Source organism: Amia ocellicauda, chromosome 3 (genome assembly GCF_036373705.1).
Source record: "Amia ocellicauda isolate fAmiCal2 chromosome 3, fAmiCal2.hap1, whole genome shotgun sequence".
NCBI classification, from domain to species: domain Eukaryota; kingdom Metazoa; phylum Chordata; class Actinopteri; order Amiiformes; family Amiidae; genus Amia; species Amia ocellicauda.
In genome coordinates this window covers 2,778,601-2,798,664 of record NC_089852.1, presented here as the reverse complement: position 1 = coordinate 2,798,664, position 20,064 = coordinate 2,778,601, and the positions used below count along the sequence as shown (strand labels likewise).

Here is a 20,064-nt window from a genome sequence, read left to right as displayed (position 1 = left end):
ATAAGTTTGTTTGAGGCGTTTGTTTCTGTGCTGTTTACTGACGTTGTCCAGCCTGGTACACATGGCAGACACATTTGTACAAGGGTGCCATTAAAAGTTAAAGCTAAAAAAGTCGATAAACGTCTGTATTTCGTCCTAAAACAATAAATGAACACCACGCTCACATGTGAGATCTAAGACAAAGAATGCAAAAGAAAAGACCGACCATAAAGCATACCAAGAAAGAGACAAAAAGTAAACAGAATAAATGAAAAATGAGAGGAAAATGCCACGGCAATACAAAGAAATGCCAAAATCGAGAAACGAAAACATTCCCCAAACGGAAGATTATGTACAAAGATTGCATTCCGGTCATGGGTATATTGACAGATAATACAACAATCTTTGGCTACTTTCAAATTAATCAAAAACCCTTTATCTTGTAAGAAATTACGTGGGGTTTTTTTTATCTTTAAAGGAGAACCACAGAAAATTTGCGAAAAAGGCCGCCAGCTAAGTTTACAAATCCAGATAGCTAAACGGCCACGATTAATGCTCCCCGATGAATGCCTCTACTTTTAAAGCTATCAGCAATGCTTAGAATGATGATATAATTGATTCTGCATAACTCGGGGAAATACCTTGGGAAAGTTCGGGCTCGGAGAAAACGCCACTGAACGCAGAAAACAGGGCCGCTCAGAGAGGAGAGGGGCCTGCGGGGAAAATAACCAACGGAGGCCGATCGCGAAAAGGTACCACAGTGTTCTGACTTCAGAGCGTATAATACACCGAGGTTTGTAGTTAATTACAAGCAATTAAACTAAATTACATCCATTCACAGGCAATTTGGAAAAGTGCACTTGCAGTAGATCAGCAAACTGGACACAGTGATAACGTATGTGCAGCAACAGAAGCAAAGGGGGGAAAAACTGTAGATTACAAGGACTGGGCCTTTTTTTCCATAATTGCACATATTTACCAGAGATTAAGTTCAATCTTTTGCGTACATTCATACAATCACTACCTCGCCGTGTCAGATATTCAGTTATTTGCATTTGGCACTGAACAGATTGTCGTCTCGCGCCTTATTAAAGAGAAAAGGACGTTATATGAACAAGTTTTAATCAAAGATATGCAAGACTAAACTGGTAGATGAAAAATGGAAAGACTCCCAACTAATCCGTTCATTTCTATGTCTGCTTAGACCAACAGTAGTTAGAAATGATCGAATAAGCAACTTAAAAGTATTCTGTACATCTGAAATATAGAGACACTTCAACTATTATGCAGTAATATATAAAAACACTACATTGATATAAGTGACAGAAACATTGAATTAAATGGAAACAAGGCACGTCCCGTTCTGATCAGAAAGAAGACGTGTTTAAATAGTCAGTTGCCTAAAGTTACGATTAAAACGCGCATCAGGGAAGCCAAGCTCAATCGAATAATACTTTTAATAATATTTCGGACGGGAAAAAAGACTGAATGGCATCTGTTCCCGAAGGTTATTGGGCCGAGACTGTAAAACATACAAGAAAGCCACGCTCTGCCTCTCCCAAAAACAATCTCTCAAAGACACCTCCAAGGGCTTTATGTTAGGGCAAATTTAGCATATTTGCTCGGGGGGGAGGTTTTAGACGTACAATTGCATTCTTCACCGCACTCCGTTTTTCTTGGAACAAAAAAAAAGACACACTGACAAAAAAGTAACTGTGTCAAGCAGCCGGTGCACTCGTGTAATTGTGCAGAGAAAGTTAAACACCGTTTGACCTCTCCTGTGAGATCCAGTCATGTGGCGGTTATGGGAAGTGGAGTTTGGGATTTTATCAAAAGTCCAAACTTAATGGTACGGCAGGGCTTTTCCCAGGAAATACTTTCCTCTCAGCAGAGACCAGGGCGATGCTCGTGATTCGGGCGGAGACGCACAACACCCCGATTATGTACGCAAACCCAGCCTCGACATTATTCATCACAGATTGGATGTTGCAGACAGACATATTTCTTCCTCTTCTAACTTGCTGTAAAGAGGCAAGTGTTTTTATCATCAGACCACCAAAGATGCCAAAACATTTTGATCTGAAATCTGGCTCGGTGTACACCAGACAGTCCTGTAGGATCATCACTGACAAGGTTTATATGCTTTATATTGTTAACACTATTATCGTAGATAGAAGTAGCAGTCATATTTGCAAGATAAATTAAAAGGCTTATTTTACTTTGGTGTGAGACATCTGTCGTGTTATTCTGCTACAGTTCAAGGTCATTTCTAGTCCTTAAATCAAATACATAAACTGCAGACATTGTTGGAAGATATTAAAACACTTTTGAGGAATAAGCATTATTCCATACTTCAATAACCTTCACACGTGTAAAGTAACTAATACAAATTCATATATGTCACCTGGCCAGATTTGTGCAAACGGCGACGGAGACACGTTGGACAACAGTCTGAGACGGATGTGGGAGACGGCGATTTGTCCAATTTGGAAAAACAAAAACAAATCTGACTTAAGTGAGCCAACTTAAGTGATCCCTTCTGCGACTCTGTATTCACATTAATTGACTAATTCTTTTGATTTAGAGACACTTCTCACCAAACTGTCGACGGGCTCGGCTTTTCGTTTCATTCTCTTCCTTGAGGTTTCTCGCCGCATCTGAAAATACAGCGCGGACGAGAATAAACTGGGATCGCTGGGAGGGCCACTGCTGCCGAGCCCGTAGGCACGGCGGGATGGTTTCATATCATAATCATACGGGCCGTTTATAACTACGCAAACCGCACGCTGAATAGTGTGACCTTATTCAGCTGAAAGTTGAGACCGGGACACAGATTCCCAGTTTGGACATAAATAAGGCCCCGTCAATTCTTCACAATTCAAAATACAGAAGAATGTTTAACTCGTTCACCCTAAACCACGACATTATAACAAAATAGCAAAACCACTCTTGGCTTGACGCGAGCCGAGTGAGTCCACATGCAAAAAAAAAGAATACAATTTAAAAAAATACATCAGGAAGCAGTTCGCAGGCCCCGGGTATTGTCTCAGCGATCACAGATTGATGTCAGAGTATCAGGAAGACTAAGTCCAGGCGTCCCGTCTCTCCTATATTGTGTATTTGACTTCCTGAGAAAAGATCAGTCTCACGCAGAACACAAACCGAGCGAGAGAATAAAACGGAAACTAATGAAAGCGGAGGAGTGTTGGGAAACGATAGAAGTCTGCTGGGGAGATAATGGACAAGTAACGGCCGTGTGGGAGTGGGTTTGGTTTTATCTCGAGCACCGAAACCCTCGTTAACCTTCAGACTCTGGAGACCTTTGTTAACCCAGTCTGGGAGGTCAGTGCTGGACACAAAGCCCCTGAAAACCTCTCTCAATTTGTCCCCATTTCACAGTTCAAAGACTCCACTGTCTCTCCTCTCTCGACCGGCCTCAATGGGAAGGTGAAAGCAGCCGAGACTCGGGAGCTTCACACAAACCCAAGCGCCTGTCCTCCACAGCTGTCAGCTCTCGCCATCTTGTGGGGGGGAAGAGCTGCTGCACACAAGTCAAATCATTGCCATGTGGAAATTGTCCGGTGACCAAGCAAAAAAAAAATACATTTTAATAATTGAACTGGCCTCTTGACTCCGCAATCATTACGCCAGACGGGTGTGATTTCTGAGAACCTCTCTTTTCTCTTGATGAAAGTCAAACCGGGGGGATACAGGCCTCGACTTCCCGTCCCCATCCCTTTGTAATTCGGCACAGTCTTTGTTTCATACTGTTAATCCAATTTTCAAATTTCCTTTGCAAGATTGAATTAAAATACGATTTCGAGCTATTTCAACCGAGAGGAAACACATTTGGGTATCATCCCCCCTGCTGGGACGCGTCTGGACACCCTTCGAGGAAAATTAAATCCATGCGACTCTGAAGGGAGGTCAGCAGAAGACTTGGGGGGTAAAAAATACCACAAAGAGAGTCGGTCCTGAGATAACACTCTCCAGCTCCAATCCCAGCTCATCCAGAGATCAGACGACCCTCCAACAGGCCTTGTTTGTGTATGTATGTATTTATGGCAGATCACTCAACACAAGTGCTTTCGACACGGCAAGGCAAACCTACGGGAAGTAATTTCCCCAAATAAAAAGTAATTTAAGTGTGTGTAAAAAAACTCACATCTATTTAACTGACAAGTCTGATATGAAAAGGAGAGGAAGTCAGTGATCTGAACATTGTTTTCCTAATTACTGTTTTAGGTCGACGCTCTTGGCCTGACAGTGGAAACCGCACTTGGGGGGGATGACAGGTAAATTTCTCTCCCTCTCTCTCTCTCTCTCTCTCTCTCTCTCTCTCTCCTTCCCCGCGATGCCGAACGGTGTTTATTTAACGTGACGCGACTCGCTCGGCGCTGCATCCTCTCGCAGGCTGTAATCACGCCCGGGCCTCTCGCACACATCTGCGCACAGATATTTACCAAGAAAGTGTTTAAACATCTCATCTTTAACGCGCTCAGATATTTCTCTCCAGTGTTTACAACATATGCTTCCTTTTTGCTCCGAGTGATAGCCCTTCTCCGCAGGACACAGATATTTCAATGCCTTCAGCTAAAATGCAACAACTCGTTATTAACTTATTTTCTGAACTGTTCAAACCTCCAACCACAGATTTATTTTTTCTGAAGTTGTGAATCACTTGAGCTGAAGTGTAACATTTTAATAATTGCACAGTTCTGACAACCGAGAACATATAATTAAAGCACAGCGATTAAAACCTTGTTGTGCACGCCTCAATGCCACTGTTAATATATAAACCTCTACCTATCAAAACATATTTTGCAAACAGTTCAGGGTCTAGGTATAGATTTTCTTCTGACAAATTAATTAATATTCATATTTACATATAATAATAATTAGTATTATTTTGGAGAGTCTTTCAAAGCTATATGTTCAGTGGCTACGTCTCATATAGTCTGAAGTCTATATTGTTCATCTTGTACAGCATTACAGGCGAGTGAAACACTTGCAGCTCTAATATCAGACCTGTTATATCAGAAACAAATTCCTCCCAACGTCCCCATTGACATTCGGATATCAAATAAGTGATGGTTTAGTTTGTATCTTCAAGCGCGGAGGGTGGGGATCACATCTGCGAAGCTAAACACTTTTAGCTTAAAAAAAACTGTCCATATCTATACATAAAAGGAAGAAAAACCCACTTGTAAACAATGGCTGTAAACTACATTCGTATATAAGGGCTGACTGACATATTTACCTTATAAGAGACACCGTTTCAGACAACAGAAAGATACGACTACAAACGTGTTTAGAAAAACACCCTGCAGGAGTCTTTCCAGACAGTTAAGCCTTTATTGGTGTGTAGAGCAGACAGTAAATGTTCTGTACGCTGGTGTTAATGACCCGTAGAGACATCCCACCACAGCCAGCCAGGAATGACCAGGGCGGCCGGCCTTGACCGAGGCACAGTTGAACAGTTGAGATGTTTTAGAGCGATTATACAACAGGGGGTGGGGGAGAGACTTTCAGATTGATTTCACTTATTGGGATTGGGTTTACGTCTCCTCCAGATTTCGGGTGACTGTTTCACAACATCTGTAACACAATCTTGCTGTGACCGTCCGACATCCCATTAATCAACAAACAACCACACAAACAACCAAACAGATACAGAGGACACGTACACAATCAGAAATGAAAGAGGTTGCTCTGCTAGTTCTTCCATTTTTATTCTGATTGATGTTCTTGTTTTCATGTACTTCTTCTCAACATTCATGGACTGAATAATACTGCTTACAAAAGGATCTCAGGGATGGAGAAGGATCAACAGAGAAGCGTTGACTGACCGATTCCTCCGCCCTTGTTTGTTGATCTTCATTCGGCCAGATTATCTCATTGGACACTTAATTGTTTGCATAAAGTCCTGCAATAGTATAATAAACATGCAATACTGTCATACTTCTTTTTAAAACTTTTTGCAGACGCCCATGTCTCTGTCAAAGCTGATATATGAGGAAAACATCTAAAATAAGTCTTGTTTTATTACAGTTCAAGTGACTGAAAGCTCATATTTTTCATTCTTTCAGCAGGAAAGTATAAATTAAATATTTCTTAGAAAACCTTACAGAGTCAAAGTGCTGAAAGGGTAAAATGTCAGTAGGAGACACCGGCACTGCATTCGATCAAACATAGTTCGAATAACTACTTTCTTTTAAGAAATTCAAAACTAATTACCCAGAAAAAGGAGTTTGCATAAAAGCACCTGAAAAAGTGGCAATTACACAGTAAAAAGTGCTGACAAACGAGGAGCGTTCCTCGGCCATAAAACCAAGAGGGATAACATCCGAGGCTCTGAGTTTTTCCAATTTTCTTCAATTCCATCCTATCGCTTTCTTTTTTCTCTCTCCTCGACAAAGAATGCAGGAATGATTGCTCTTGTAATTGCCGTACCATTTTTTCCGCCTGCTCAGAAAGGCCAGGGCTAACTATTAGTTTTAATTTCTGGACATTTTGCCAGGGCTTTGATCCAAGCGAGCGAGCGAGCAAGAAAAAAACACAGCCCACCCAACTTATGTCCACAGCTGTATTACTTCTGTCTGTTTCCTGACTAATGTATATAAATACCAAAGCCCTGCTGTAACCTGGTCACTGAGGGTTATCACATTGCCCACCGCTGCACAACAGGCAGCTACTGCAAACCTAATCAGATCTGCTGCGATCGGGTGGAAGCCTTTGAGATGAAAGAGTCCCACCTTTATGATCTCCCAGGATCCCAGTGTGAAAACAAAGGGTTAAAAAGTGCCAAAAAAGCTTTGAAAGAACAAAATGGAATGTTAAAAATTAGAACAAAGGGGAACATTCTTTGCGCTTCCTTGTTTGCCTATTATTTATTCATTTGCTCAGACCACAGAAAAACAAAACCTTTTAACTATTTCTGCTCGAAGACGACGCAGAAGAGGAGATGCAGCCCACCGGAGTGATTTATGTTTCGCAGGAGGGTTGTCTACACTGTTTCATAACATTTTGACTCGGGCTCACTGGGTGCCAACGATCATATGAGTCTCTGTACACACTGTATACATCAGCGATAGCCAGTGGCAATAACCAAGGCAAAGTACGTTTCATCCCAAACTCCCCGCTGGGAGCGTTCGTCCGTGATGGATGCGTTATATATTGGTTGTATTGGCCCGATTCGTGGAAGGGAAAACAGCCCAGGGGGAGCGGGGGTGAGGACGCTTTGGCCTGGTGTCAAATCTGGCTGCCTGTTGGCTACTGCTGTGGTTTCTCCCCCACCCAACACACACACACACACACACACACACACACACACACACACACACAACAACAAAAGCTTAAAGACAGCAAAATAGTTTTCCCAGAAAATCTCAGCACAGATTTCTGCACGTTTGTGCTGCGTTTGTAAGAAACGCTGAACGTGTTGGTTTGGGATGGAAACTGGATATTTATGTTTTTGTTCTTCACAATAAACCACAGTTTGGAATTGTGTATTTGTGCAAGTACACAAACACACAGTATTACTGCCAATACAAAGATATAAAAGTTTGTCCACATACCTTTAATATGTGAAACGCATCTATATCAAACATCTTTAGCTCCGTACTTTTATTAGCCTTCGTTTGCACCCCGAGAGAAGGAATAGCTCGAATAGCCGTCCTTTATGTGTTAAAATGTGACTGCAGGAATCCGTGACAGATTACGAGTCCAAAGGAAGAACCATCTGACAACTGTAGCCCCTTGTTTGTATTTAGTTTTTTCCCCCCTTTGATTGTTTTTGTTTTTTAGGATTACATACAGATTACAATCAGATTAGGAAACATCAAAGCAGATTAAACAGATAAATACTGTACGCAGTGCTGTAGAAAAACACAAACGACAACAATTTACACAATTTATGTTTCTGAGGATGACGAGTGATTGAAAACATGTATCGTTTTAATTTGAATAAACTTTTAACATTAAGACTTGCCCGTTTGCTAATGTATGTTCTACTGATTAGCTGTAGTACTATAAACTCTCTGGGAAGTCATATTTTACAACATATAATGCTTGTTTATTTTATTGACTAAATTTGTAATATCTAGTTAGCAAACTTATGAATGCATAATGTTTTCATATGAAAAGATCACCTGGAGAAATGATTAGAAAGGAACTCTGATTTAAACTGAACTGTACTTCCTCTGGTCAAACTGCCTCTCTGTGAACTGAAAAGGAAAAACACTTAAACTGTGGCATCTCATAAATGCGAGTTGTAAAACCAGCCCAAATCTTGAGGTTTGCTCACCTTTTCCCCCGCAAATCTCCCTTGTTAACAGATGTAATATTATGCTCTTGGGCAGCAGCGAAGCCAAGGGGAAGGTTTTCTAAATCTGCTACACAATTTCAAATAAGAGAAGAAAGCAAAAAGAATGATAATCCCATATGAAAGGGGTTCGGTTCTAAAGAAACACAACCGGCGGGATCGGGTTTAGCGGCGACTTACGGCGCATAACTGGCACGGGACGACACGCGCCGCATAATGCGTCTTTCATGGAGGGACTGTAAGGAAAGAAGCACAGAGAGGCGAAGACAAGCCGGCCGATTAAGAAAACGCGGACAGTGCTTTTAAATCCGGTCAGGAGTCCCGGGGGTTCTGTAACACGGGCGATGGAATCTCTCCAATTAAAAACAGCTCACTTTCCTTGCTCCAAAATCTAATTAAAAACTAAATAAAAATGTGCATAAAAAACGGGGGCTGATTCGTATTTCTTTGGTCGAAAATCAAGAGAGAAATGACCCTTGACCTGAGGTACTTGGGTTGAGAGAGCCAACAAATCAGGGAGCGTCTGCCGCTAATTTATTACCCCGTCTCTGCCAGGTGCACGTCCTGAACTTGGTCTCAGAGGAGCAGAGGGCCGAAACGAGAGATTTATTGTGCTTTCAGGGAGCGGGATAGTAGGTGTCCTACTGTTCCGACCATCTGCACCACAGACTTCACCTGCACGAACGAATTCACAGACGACGCACCCCTGAGAACAAGGAAAACAGTGCCAGACAGATCAATGGACGCCCTGGCGCTGTCAGATGCCGTAGAATGAGATGCCAATCCCGGGAATGGCTGGTGTCCGGACACTGAACCCGTGAACTGCATTTTCACCATTTAGTCAAGTGTAGAATTGAGAACAAGGGCCATAATGTTCAGACTGTACAATGCACAAGTTAGAGCTCATCTGGATACTGTGGACAGTTCTGGGCTCCACACTTCAAGAAAGATATCGCTGCTCTAGAGGCAGTTCAGAGGAGAGCAACCAGACTTATTCCAGGTCTGAAGGGAATGTCGTACTGAGAGACTGAGGAACTGAACCTTTTCACCTTGGAAAAGAGGAGACTACGTGGGGACTTGAATCATGAAGGGCATCGACCACATCAAACCAGAGGAGCTTTTCCAGATCAGCAGGGACACTCACACCCGGGGACACAAATGGAAATTGGGCTTCAAGGCATTCAAGACGGAAAACAGGAGACACTTCTTCACACAGAGAGGCGTCACAATCTGAACAAACTCCCCAGCGATATGGCTGAAGAGACAATTTGGGAACATTCAAAAACAGACTGGATACGATCCTTGGATCCAATTAATGGACACCAAACAAGCAGGATGGGGCCAATGGTCTCCTCTTGATTGTCAACTTTCTTATGTCCTTATTTTTTGTTACCATGAGAGAGAAACGGAAACGCCGTCCGTTTCTCTTTCACAGTAAGAATAAATAACCCGTCTCTCCAGTCTGGTGCGCAGTTTGACGCTGGGCTGCTGTTGGATACATCTATTAAGTACATTGTAACGTTTTAACCTCAAACTTCATTGTGGTGACGCCTCGAGTTGTACATCTTGGCTGTGGACAAGCGGGGAGCCCAAAATAGTCCTCTATGCTCCCAGGGGCAAGGGATGGAAAAATCAGTTGAGGTTAATTTGCGTCAGCGTGCCAACAACTCCTACAAAAGAAATCGCCCACAAGCAGACTTGGGTTCGGCGCCGTTTTCCAGGGCACAACAGCGTTGTAGCCGGTTAAGAGGCAGAATCTGGCTAGAAGTTTCGATCGGGAAGGCCCTCATCTGTCTTCTGTGCCCTTTCTTCACACGCTGCGTTGCCAGGGCGAAATCAACTTGTATCGGGTGAAGAAAAATAAATAAACTCTCCTGCCCGAGAAGCTGCAATGGCTGTGCATTAAGCGTACATATTTCCCAGAAACTGTACACCACAACTAGGTAGTGTTTCAGCAGAAAAAAAAAATACATTATGCATCACTCTGACGCAGGCCAACTTTGTGAACACGCTGTTCATAATAAAGTCTGTCAGTTAGAATTGCATGTTTAGATTTTCCTAACTTCATCTAAACTTTTATTAACAATGCTATTTTTTATTTATTTTTTCCCTTGGCAGATCACGTTTTCTCCCCTGCTTTCTGGACGACATATGCATCTCGTAAGGAGCTGTGTTGCATACGTTTTAGTTAGAGACACTTTCAAATCTGACAAATGTACAGCCCGGAGCATGTGTTCCTATCACGGCCAACTGACACCTGAGCGCTCGCCTCTCTCGACCCTGACAGTCTGTCAGATCCAGAGATTAAAACATCGCCGGACGCACCGCACGGTACACTTCTGAGGACCGATTGTACTTTCCAAACAAACCCAACATTCAGCTCGCAGTAGACCACGCGTGCCGGAGAGTTCCTAGTTTGTTTCGGGTTTTCAGACTCGTTTCCTGTTCCAAGCCAGAGCTATTTGAATGGATAAGATATATTACTGTCTGGCAGAAGTGTAAAGGGCCGTCTGGGATTTTTTATTATAGATTCTGAACCGACTCCAGTTAAAGATGAGTGCGAGGGACAAATGAGGCAGTAAGCATTTTCAAAGAAACATTAGACTGGGGAACATGACTGCTCTAATCCCAGCGCGATGTAGGGCTGCGATCCTGGGAGAGTCAGCGAGCGGGACGTGCCGTGTGATTCCTCTCTTCCTTGCCGTTCTCATAATTATCGGGTGGCCGGGGTAATCACAGGGCACCTGCACCGTAGGGATCCTCCTGGGATGTGAATCGAGTGCATTTCTCTTGCTCAGGTGTGGGAAATGGCCTGGTCGACCAGGAATATTTAATGATGGGTAATTAACAGAAGCTAGAGGATACAGAGAAGCCATTAAAGCCCTCAGTATGATATACTGGAAACTGAAATATTGATAGTAGCAGCAGTAGTAGTAGTATTTAATTATAGTGAGGATTCCTTAAAGGATTTTACTATCAACTCAAACCACTTTGGGCAGGGAATGCTTTTCTGCAACTCAGTGAAGGCAGAATTCAAATATGACCATTCTTAATCATTATTATGATGATTATTATTATTAAAACAGCATTAAAACTGTAATACAAATGCTAACCGAACATGGTCTTGCATTTTGAGTACAGAAACAACACTATACTGTTCTTGCAGTGTTTCCCATTCCTTGTTCCTTTCTTTTCTTGTTTCTTTTTACCTGAAAAGAGGAAGTTTCTGTTGCATGAAAACCCGAATGCTTATACAGTAGTGTGAGCCACCAATTCACAGAATAAGAGTTTGTTTAATCACACACACACACGTCTTCGATGTCTATTCTGTGGTGCGTTACTGTCACCGAGGTTTACACCTCCACACGCGTGTGACCTTATGGGTTATTAACCAGTAAAGAAGCAGACGTAAGTCCAGAGTAGTGGTCTGATCGGTCCATCGGGCCACACGCTGCTGTGAGGTAACCTACGCACCTTTGAAAGTGTTAACGTTTTAATAAAGTGTGCCGACACCTCTTATGTCCTCTGCCTTCGAAGCAGCTGTTTGTCGTTAGGACTCTTCATGTGTCGGACTTTGGGGATCCCTGAATGTGCCTCTGAAGCCACTGCTCATGAAATGCATGAGCAGGCCAAAAATGTCACCTGTTTCTTATATGCCTTTGGACGAAACTCTTTCCTTCCTATTATCTCTCTCTGAAGAGTCTCCTGTACTGCCAGGTCTGCAAATCTACTCCCCTGTTTGACTGTCTCAGACACACACACCTACACGCACACGCACACACACACATGCAGGCACACACATGCACGCACACACACACACGCACACAGTCCGTCCCCCCCTCCTCTCAAAGGTGTTGACAATTAAACTCAGGTGTTATTACAAAGACGCCGATTAGCAACAGATGCTTTTTTGAAGTGAAGGCCGTGTTTCGACAACACGAGCACACTGTCCAGGTTTTAGGCTTCGAGTGTGTGTGCATTAACACAACCCCTCATTATCTGAGCCGCTATCTGGAGGAACAGAGCAATGAAGCGGCCACACCTGGGAACTATAAAAGTAAGTACTACACTATTCACCAGAGACTCGGAGAGCAGGAGAGGGACACGGCGTGCCTTTGAAACCACAGGTGACTCCGCTTGCTGGATGAAGAACGTCTCGTTGCAGTTGGCCTTGTGCAATGATCGCCATTGGCAAGGAAACAAACTCCCTGCCCTTGAAGAGGTAATTCTAAAGACACAAAGACTTGGACAATCTGTATCGCAGCCTCCAGCACGTCGTGCTAATTTACAGTTAAAGCTGCAGAATCTCTAACTACAAACAAATGATAAACCCTTACGTGCTCATGTGTGGTATTTCTCAGGGTGAAATGTACCCTTCAGTGACATGCACCAAGTACAACAAAATAGTGATTGAAGGTGATCCCAGTATGTTGTTTCCAAGGAGGTTTAATTATACTTGGAAGCCTTAGTTTAAACAAAACTCTGATTAACGAAAGAGCTACAGCTATGAGTAATTAAGGGCTCAGTGAAATGCACACACAATCCCCCATGACAGGATGACATTAACTAGCAACTAAATACCTTGAAGTTGTAGGACTGATCAGCAAACACAACTGTAGCTTCCCAAATTAAAAAATCAATGACTCATGCGTGGCTCCAGTCCACCAGTAAATATTCCCAGAGAAAAAAAAAAAAGAAATGACAAAAAAAACAAGATATAAACAAAACAACATCTCCACATCACGTTCTCGCTGGCTTGTGTCAGCGGTCACCTGTGATGAATTATCTCACGAGGAAACAGACTCGCATCCCAGGACATGAAAGCGACGCACACATTCGCACAGTCTGGGATAATTCACAAAGCCACGATCCCCCGTCGCGCTTCCTGGGTTCGATCGTTTCATCGCCACAGAGAAAACGCACCCTTCGCCAACTTCTCAAAAAGCAGTTTTCAATACATCAGTAAGACGTCCTATAATACCCAGTTCATCATCTGGAATATAAACGTCTTTGACATTTCGTGGCACATGTTTTTATTATCACTCTCTGCAGGGGGGGTATATATATATATATATATAAATATATATATGAAGACTTTCCTATTGGATATCATTTGACATTTGATTTACATAAGAGCATGTTCATTTTATGACTATCTTTTAAACCTTTCCTTGCAATACCAGACTTGGCAGAATTTGAGATAAACCACTATGATTTAAAAGGCCCTTCTTTAGCTTTCAAAATGTTAAAAGTCTGTTGGGTACATAATTTTCAATTTCAACATACGTCAACGAAAGCGCCAAGGGGATACCAAACAACGCAGACACCCAACTCCTCCGCTTTGAGATACAGCTGTTTCTAAATAAAATACCTTAAATTCTTGTAGAAAATGTGACATCTCCGGCCTGTACAATTTATTTAAATCCGGGCTTCTTTCCCACATTGAAAAGTCATTGAAAAACTGAAGCTAAAAACAGTAGCCACTACTATGCTGCTAGTCTCACCCTTCTTAAAACAGTCAAAAATAATGGACATCTAGCAGCCTTTACATCCCTTCCTGACTTACACGTCTGACTGTAGTGGTGAACCTAATAGAAAGAAAGAAAAAAAGCTCACTAAGGTCTACTTATGCCTTTTTCTCCACCTTTAAATCTCAAGACCTCAAACAGATGTCACCGCACGGCCGCGCACGGCAATCCTTCATCCTCCTGAAGTCTATTATGTCGGAGAAGTGGAAGTCCTGACAGCTCTTTCACTTATCGTGCCCCCTTTCCCGACTCGTAAAGATCACAGGCCCAGAAGTCCCTCAGACACGACGCACACATTGCAAGGATTTCACGGGCACCAGGTTCAGGAGAGCGCCGGCGCACGTGGCGGACCAGGCTCATTTTCCAGTGTCTGGAACGCTGCGAGACGCAGGTGGGAAGGCGCCGATTGAAAGCATCTGTTCCCAGGCCTGGTAAAGCGCTCAGCGGATCTCCGCAACACGCATCCGTTGTTTATGATTTCGGCAAAGTGACTCCTTCTGACAACGCAAGAATGTGCTCACCGCGGGGGGGACCTCCGAACTCCGAACCCCTGACTGTCCTTTCTTTTCCAACGCAAAGGGGAGGAAGGAAGGGAAGGGAGAAAAGGGAGAAGAAGAATACTATCCTAAATATCAGTAGACACATCTGAGTTTATATAGTTAAAAAAGAAGAAAAAGATCAGACACAGATCTTCAGCTAACGCCCAGAAACTGTATTGTGCTGCGGTTTTTTATTTCACTTTATTTCAGTTTGCTTGACTGTCTAAGAATGAGGATTTTAACAATAAAAGCAGGTTTGCTCAGAGAATGTGAACAAGGATAGGTCGCGAACTTTCTACCCATCATTTTATTATATTCATGCAATTTGTAGTTGATGTACAACCCACTAATTACATCCCCTTTTAAAATATCTTACACATGATTCATCGCATCGATTCATCAAAACCAGACACCTGGGCTTCACAAATTACAGCGCTGAACTCAACCGAACCATCACTTTCCTCGCGGCCCCGTACCACGTCCTGATCTGCTCAGATGCTGCTATCAGCCTAATGAAATAATAAGCCTGTTATTGTCTGACTTCTGAAAAACATTCTGCCCCGACTTGTCTCTCAATGGCATTCATTCTACTGAACTATGCGATACGCCGGGAGAAGGTAAACTCCCAGATAATGGTCATACACTGTCTCACCACGCTTTCGTTGACTCAAAGTCTATCATGCCTGGCCTCCCACCGTGTCTGCTGACATCGTGCTTTAAGATGACATGTCTTCAGTTTTGATGTGATGCCAAGTCTCTACAGCACGGGAGAGCGGGGAGGATTTAAATCCCATGAAACAAACAGGACTCTCACCGCACTGAGACGATCTGTTCGTGTGCCACAATCCCCGGCTCTCTCTCCGCACGGATCCCAGGAGAGGAGGGACAATAACTCCTTTTCATTCGGTCTAGAAGGAGGCCTACGCTGACAAACGGAATAATGTCATTAAGTCTAAAACCGGCGCAGAGGAATTCCTGACACACTAATAGATGTCAGCGTGTGGTATGTGATAGTCCGACCTTGATTATCACGACCTGTTACTAACCAAGCGTTTTCTCAAATACTCAGAGAATTAAAAAAAAAAAAGGGAATACAAAACTCCCGTCTTTATACACTAGTTATCTTAAAGAGCAAAATCTTTAATAGGACAAGTTAGTGTAGCTGACAACCTTGGATATTTATCGTTCTTCTCACCCACACGGTGACGGATGCTTTGTGGCTGCTGGGATCTAGCGAATGGAAAGCAAACAACGTACACAACTCTGTGTGACACCAGATCCTCTTCCCCAGTAAAGCCTCCTAAAATTGTAAACCACACACTTCCACAGACACTGTGGAGAAGAGCTCAACTTTTTTCACGTCTGGACTATTCCGAACATGAAACAAGAACTGAGTTTTCATCCAAACAAGTTTTCTTTACCCCTGGATGTAACGATTGCCCCGCCATGCCTGGCTGTCAGAGGCTGGGTGAGATTAGTCCTCTCTCTTTGAGGAGTTATAATTGAGGGGTCAAAGTGCCACCTCATAGAGCCGAGGAGCAACATGCCGGCTGATGAGCCATCAAATACCCGACACCTCGAGCCACTGCAATTGAGTGCTTTCATGTGCACATGGGAAACAGGAAGTGTGGAAAACCAATCAGGGCCACGGGTCCCTTCCTACACTCCCAGCTCTATTTACTTTGTGATTAATGACGGGGAACACCTGTAGAAGGCTTCTGAAAGCCAACTCGCTGCGTATTGGAGTTTATCTTAAATTCGGACCTATGTAAACTCTTTAAACACGGCTCTTGGTTCCCCGAGTTTATGTTATCCATGTCGGCGGCTTTAAGAAAATATATTCGCCGCCTACAAAGATCTATTTGTGTCAGCTTCTCTCTAAATGAATGCTGTGAATTCAGATTAGAAATGGCCAGAAAGCTCAGTTTATTTAAAGTTTCCTGAATCATGATCTTAAGGAGTAACTAACTACTCTGAGGTGCAGATTTTTATTTTTTAAATTGCATTTTTGCTAACATACACAGATGCTTTTAAAATGCTGTATGCTTTATGTAAGCTTTGTTTTGTCTATAAAGGAGAAAAACGGGCAGAAAATCTTAAACAGGCAACTCAGAAAGTCTAGGTTTAACTGTTCAGCTGCCACAGATTACAAATAAAACCTGAATTTGACTCAAGCTTTGGAAAATCAATCAGATCTCTCCAGCAGAGAGAGTATAAACCGTAAAATTTCAATTAAACACGTTTATTCCAAATAACTGCAAGAAGCCCCGGCGATTGTAGGAGACCAGGGTTTGTATTAAACATTCATAAATAAAGACATCACGGACTCATGCAGGGTAAGAACAGTCAATGAAACATTGCTTCATTGCAGAAGGCATTTATTATTATGTTTTATGTATTATTTATTATTAATTTGCTTTCCAAAGATGCAAACAAATCACATTCAATGTATGGTGAACTATACACTGGATTGAAAACAAGATACCGGTAATTCTGTTAGCAGTCTGTGATTCGATATACTGTGAACTCTCGCTAAATAAACAAAAAGCATTTCAACAAAACTGTGGGAATATGCTTTAAACCATCATCATTATACTTCATTAATGCATTGTTTGTCACAATTAACCGTTAGTTCAATCACTACAATTAACAGCAATACAAATATACAGCAATATATATATATATATATAGTTAAAGTGAGAAATAAATTAATAAAAACACACGTGATGGTGTTTTTTTTAATGAATATACGATATATATATTTACTGAAAACAAGTTTACGTAAATATGACGTGGTAGGTTCTTTCAAATGTGTTAATGCATCTTTAGAAACTGTTTTGATTTCCCTTTTCTTTATTTATAAAACACAGTCAAGTCTGTTTTGTAACCCGGCGTTTATTAGAGACCAGCTTTTGTTTACATGATTATGCAAATCAACCCAGCGACTATTGGAGATTTGCAATTTGAGACCCGGTGAGTATTGGAAGTTTTACGGTGTATATATACATGTATGTAGTCATGGCTGTTACATACATTAAATATGTTGATAAAATAAATAAACAACATGTTACATAGGGTACTTGGGGGAGAAAAAAAAAACAGGAAGGAAACAATTAAGTTAAATAAACTCTGCATTGAAATCACAGGAAATGACATGAAGTTGAGGAGCCGAGCAGCAGATTTCATGAGATCATAGGACTTTTTGGGTTAATTAAAGGGGGTTTCACCCGGGTCAGCACACAGCGACGCTAGACCAGTACTTTGCGCTAATGTCCCTCAGCTCCTAATCTCTCCGTGAGCAGAGCGAGGCCACTGTCGTCAGCCATGCAAACCCACCGCGAAAACCGAGTGCGACCTCACGGAGAGCGACTGGGTGATGCGTCAGACGCACATCTCGCACATCCTGCATTTGCACGTCAAAATCAGGAGCGATTAGATCTAATTCCAGTTAAAAAGATCAGCAGACCCTCCTGATTAAATCCCTTTAAATCAAAGAAATCTGTCTAGAGGTCAGAGTTCAGCTAGTGATCTTCAGCGAGGCTTTATTGTGATCGCAGATGGGTCTTCTACTCTGGAAAGAAAAACACCTGAGCCGCTCGGGGTAAACGTGCCTGTGATTAATTCCTACAGAGAGGGAGAGACCATATAAAATACACCCCCAGGGAGCATGGAAGGAAGCTCCTCAAGGTTTCACACCAGGGTCACTCAACGTCCATCTCCCAAGACCGTCTCTCGCTGCTCAACTGCAGGAGGTGTTGAGAGGCGCGCTCCACTGGGAGGACAGAAGATCTTGCTGAGGACGCATTCAGAGTGGTCGTTACGGGGAGTAACAGCTTGACACCTCATGTTATTTTAAGATTTATCCTCTGTGCGGTGTGCGTGATAAAGCATGGGCTGGGGGAGAAGAGCAAAAGTATTGTCGAGAATACACTTCTTTACATATTGTACATATCAGATCCCGATTCCTTGCGTGCGTCTCTTGCAGGGTCTTAAAAACGATCAATAAAAAGAAACAAAAATGTCTCCATAAAAAAAAGGGGCACCAGACAGAACATAACTGAGTTTTAAAAGAAAGCCATTTCATTCAGTCCATGTTAAACTCACGGTTTACTCACACTGACACGGACACTGCAACACGGACGTTGTTGTTGGGCACAGAGGGGGGAAAAAGAAATGGTTTAAAAAGCAAAAAAGGTCTCATCACAAGGGTCCCAGCAGTATCGCAACCCAACTCTCAGAAAGCAAATCCCGGGGCGGTTCAAACAGCTTAGATGTCTGGAGTCTGTAAGTGCGGGGGTCACAAAGGAAAGGTCGGGCACAGCATGGCACTGAACTGGCAACAGCAGATTAGAGGATTGTCACCTCCCTGGTGTTAATCCTGATTAATATAAATCCCACCTATTAGTGCGTTAGTATGAGCTCGATCTTATATATGCAATTAACAACGTTACACGGAGGAGAGTTAAAGGCACACAACACAGCAAGGATCTGTTTCATAAAATGCCACAATAAAGTAATTGGGAGAGCTGTCATTAAACACAGTGGGGGGGGGGTCATTAGAAGAAAACAAACTTGTCTAACAAACCATAATGTGGACAAAGGGCACTTTGTGGCAATTCAATTAGTGCGGCACAACAAGGAGAAAAGGTCACGCTACATAATTATGGCACCGGGATTCATTGAAGGTGATTGACCTTATAAAAGCGATTAGTGCGTCTATCGCCACTGGGGACCGACTCTCTCGCGCCGCGACGCACCGTGATGAATGACATTGTTATAGCGCTGAGTATGACGATCGTTAATTGAACACCGATCATTTCTAGCGTGTAAAACCATTCTGTGACAAACTGCCGAATGGTAGTTTCTTCTCATGATGTGTAATTTATTGATTACATTAGGAGATTTGCTGCATCTTCATTGTCAAAACCTTTGCATTATTAGTATTTGCTCCGTGTGAGAAATTGGCTGAACTATCTAGGACTGTAGCGACTTTATGATTCCCTTGCAATTCCCCTCCAGGTCTGAAGGGAACGTCCTACTGAGAGACTGAGGAACTGAACCTTTTCACCCTGGAACAGAGGAGACTACGTGGGGACTTGATCCAAGTCTTCAAAATCATGAAAGGCATCGACCACATCAAACCAGAGGAGCTTTTCCAGATCAGCAGGGACACACGCACCCAGGGACACAAATGGAAATTGGGCTTCAAGGCATTCAAGACAGAAAACAGGAGACACTTCTTCACACAGAGAGGTGTCACAATCTGAACAAACTCCCCAGCGATGTGGCTGAAGAGACAATTTGGGAACATTCAAAAACAGACTGGATAGGATCCTTGATCACTTAGTTATTAATGGACACCAAACGAGCACGATGGGGCGAATGGGCTCCTCTCGATTGGACACTTTCTGATGTTCTTCTTATGTTCTTAAACACAGGTGAGGTGAGGTGGGTTGGGTTATGAAATATTCCCGTTACGGTCACCTATGGTAAGGAAGAAACCAATGACCTGGAAATAAAATAAACACATCCCCCGCACTCTGCAACACTGGCCTGTACCTCTAGTCTCAATCGAGAAGATGTTAAGCTGATATCTGAAGATACTTTCGTCCTGCCCTCCGAGTATTCTTGGATCACTTGGATCGCAACATATCAAGCAAATTAAAACAAAGAGTATTAAAGCTCGGACGGAAAA

The 20,064-nt window shown here is 42.7% G+C and overlaps 1 protein-coding gene across 7 annotated transcripts in view; it reads right to left on the bottom strand.

Moving 5' to 3' along the window:
- erc2 (ELKS/RAB6-interacting/CAST family member 2) overlaps window positions 1-20,064 on the bottom strand; it is a 272,071-nt gene that overhangs the window by 157,863 nt on the left and 94,144 nt on the right. The gene's annotated exons all lie outside the window — the stretch shown is intronic.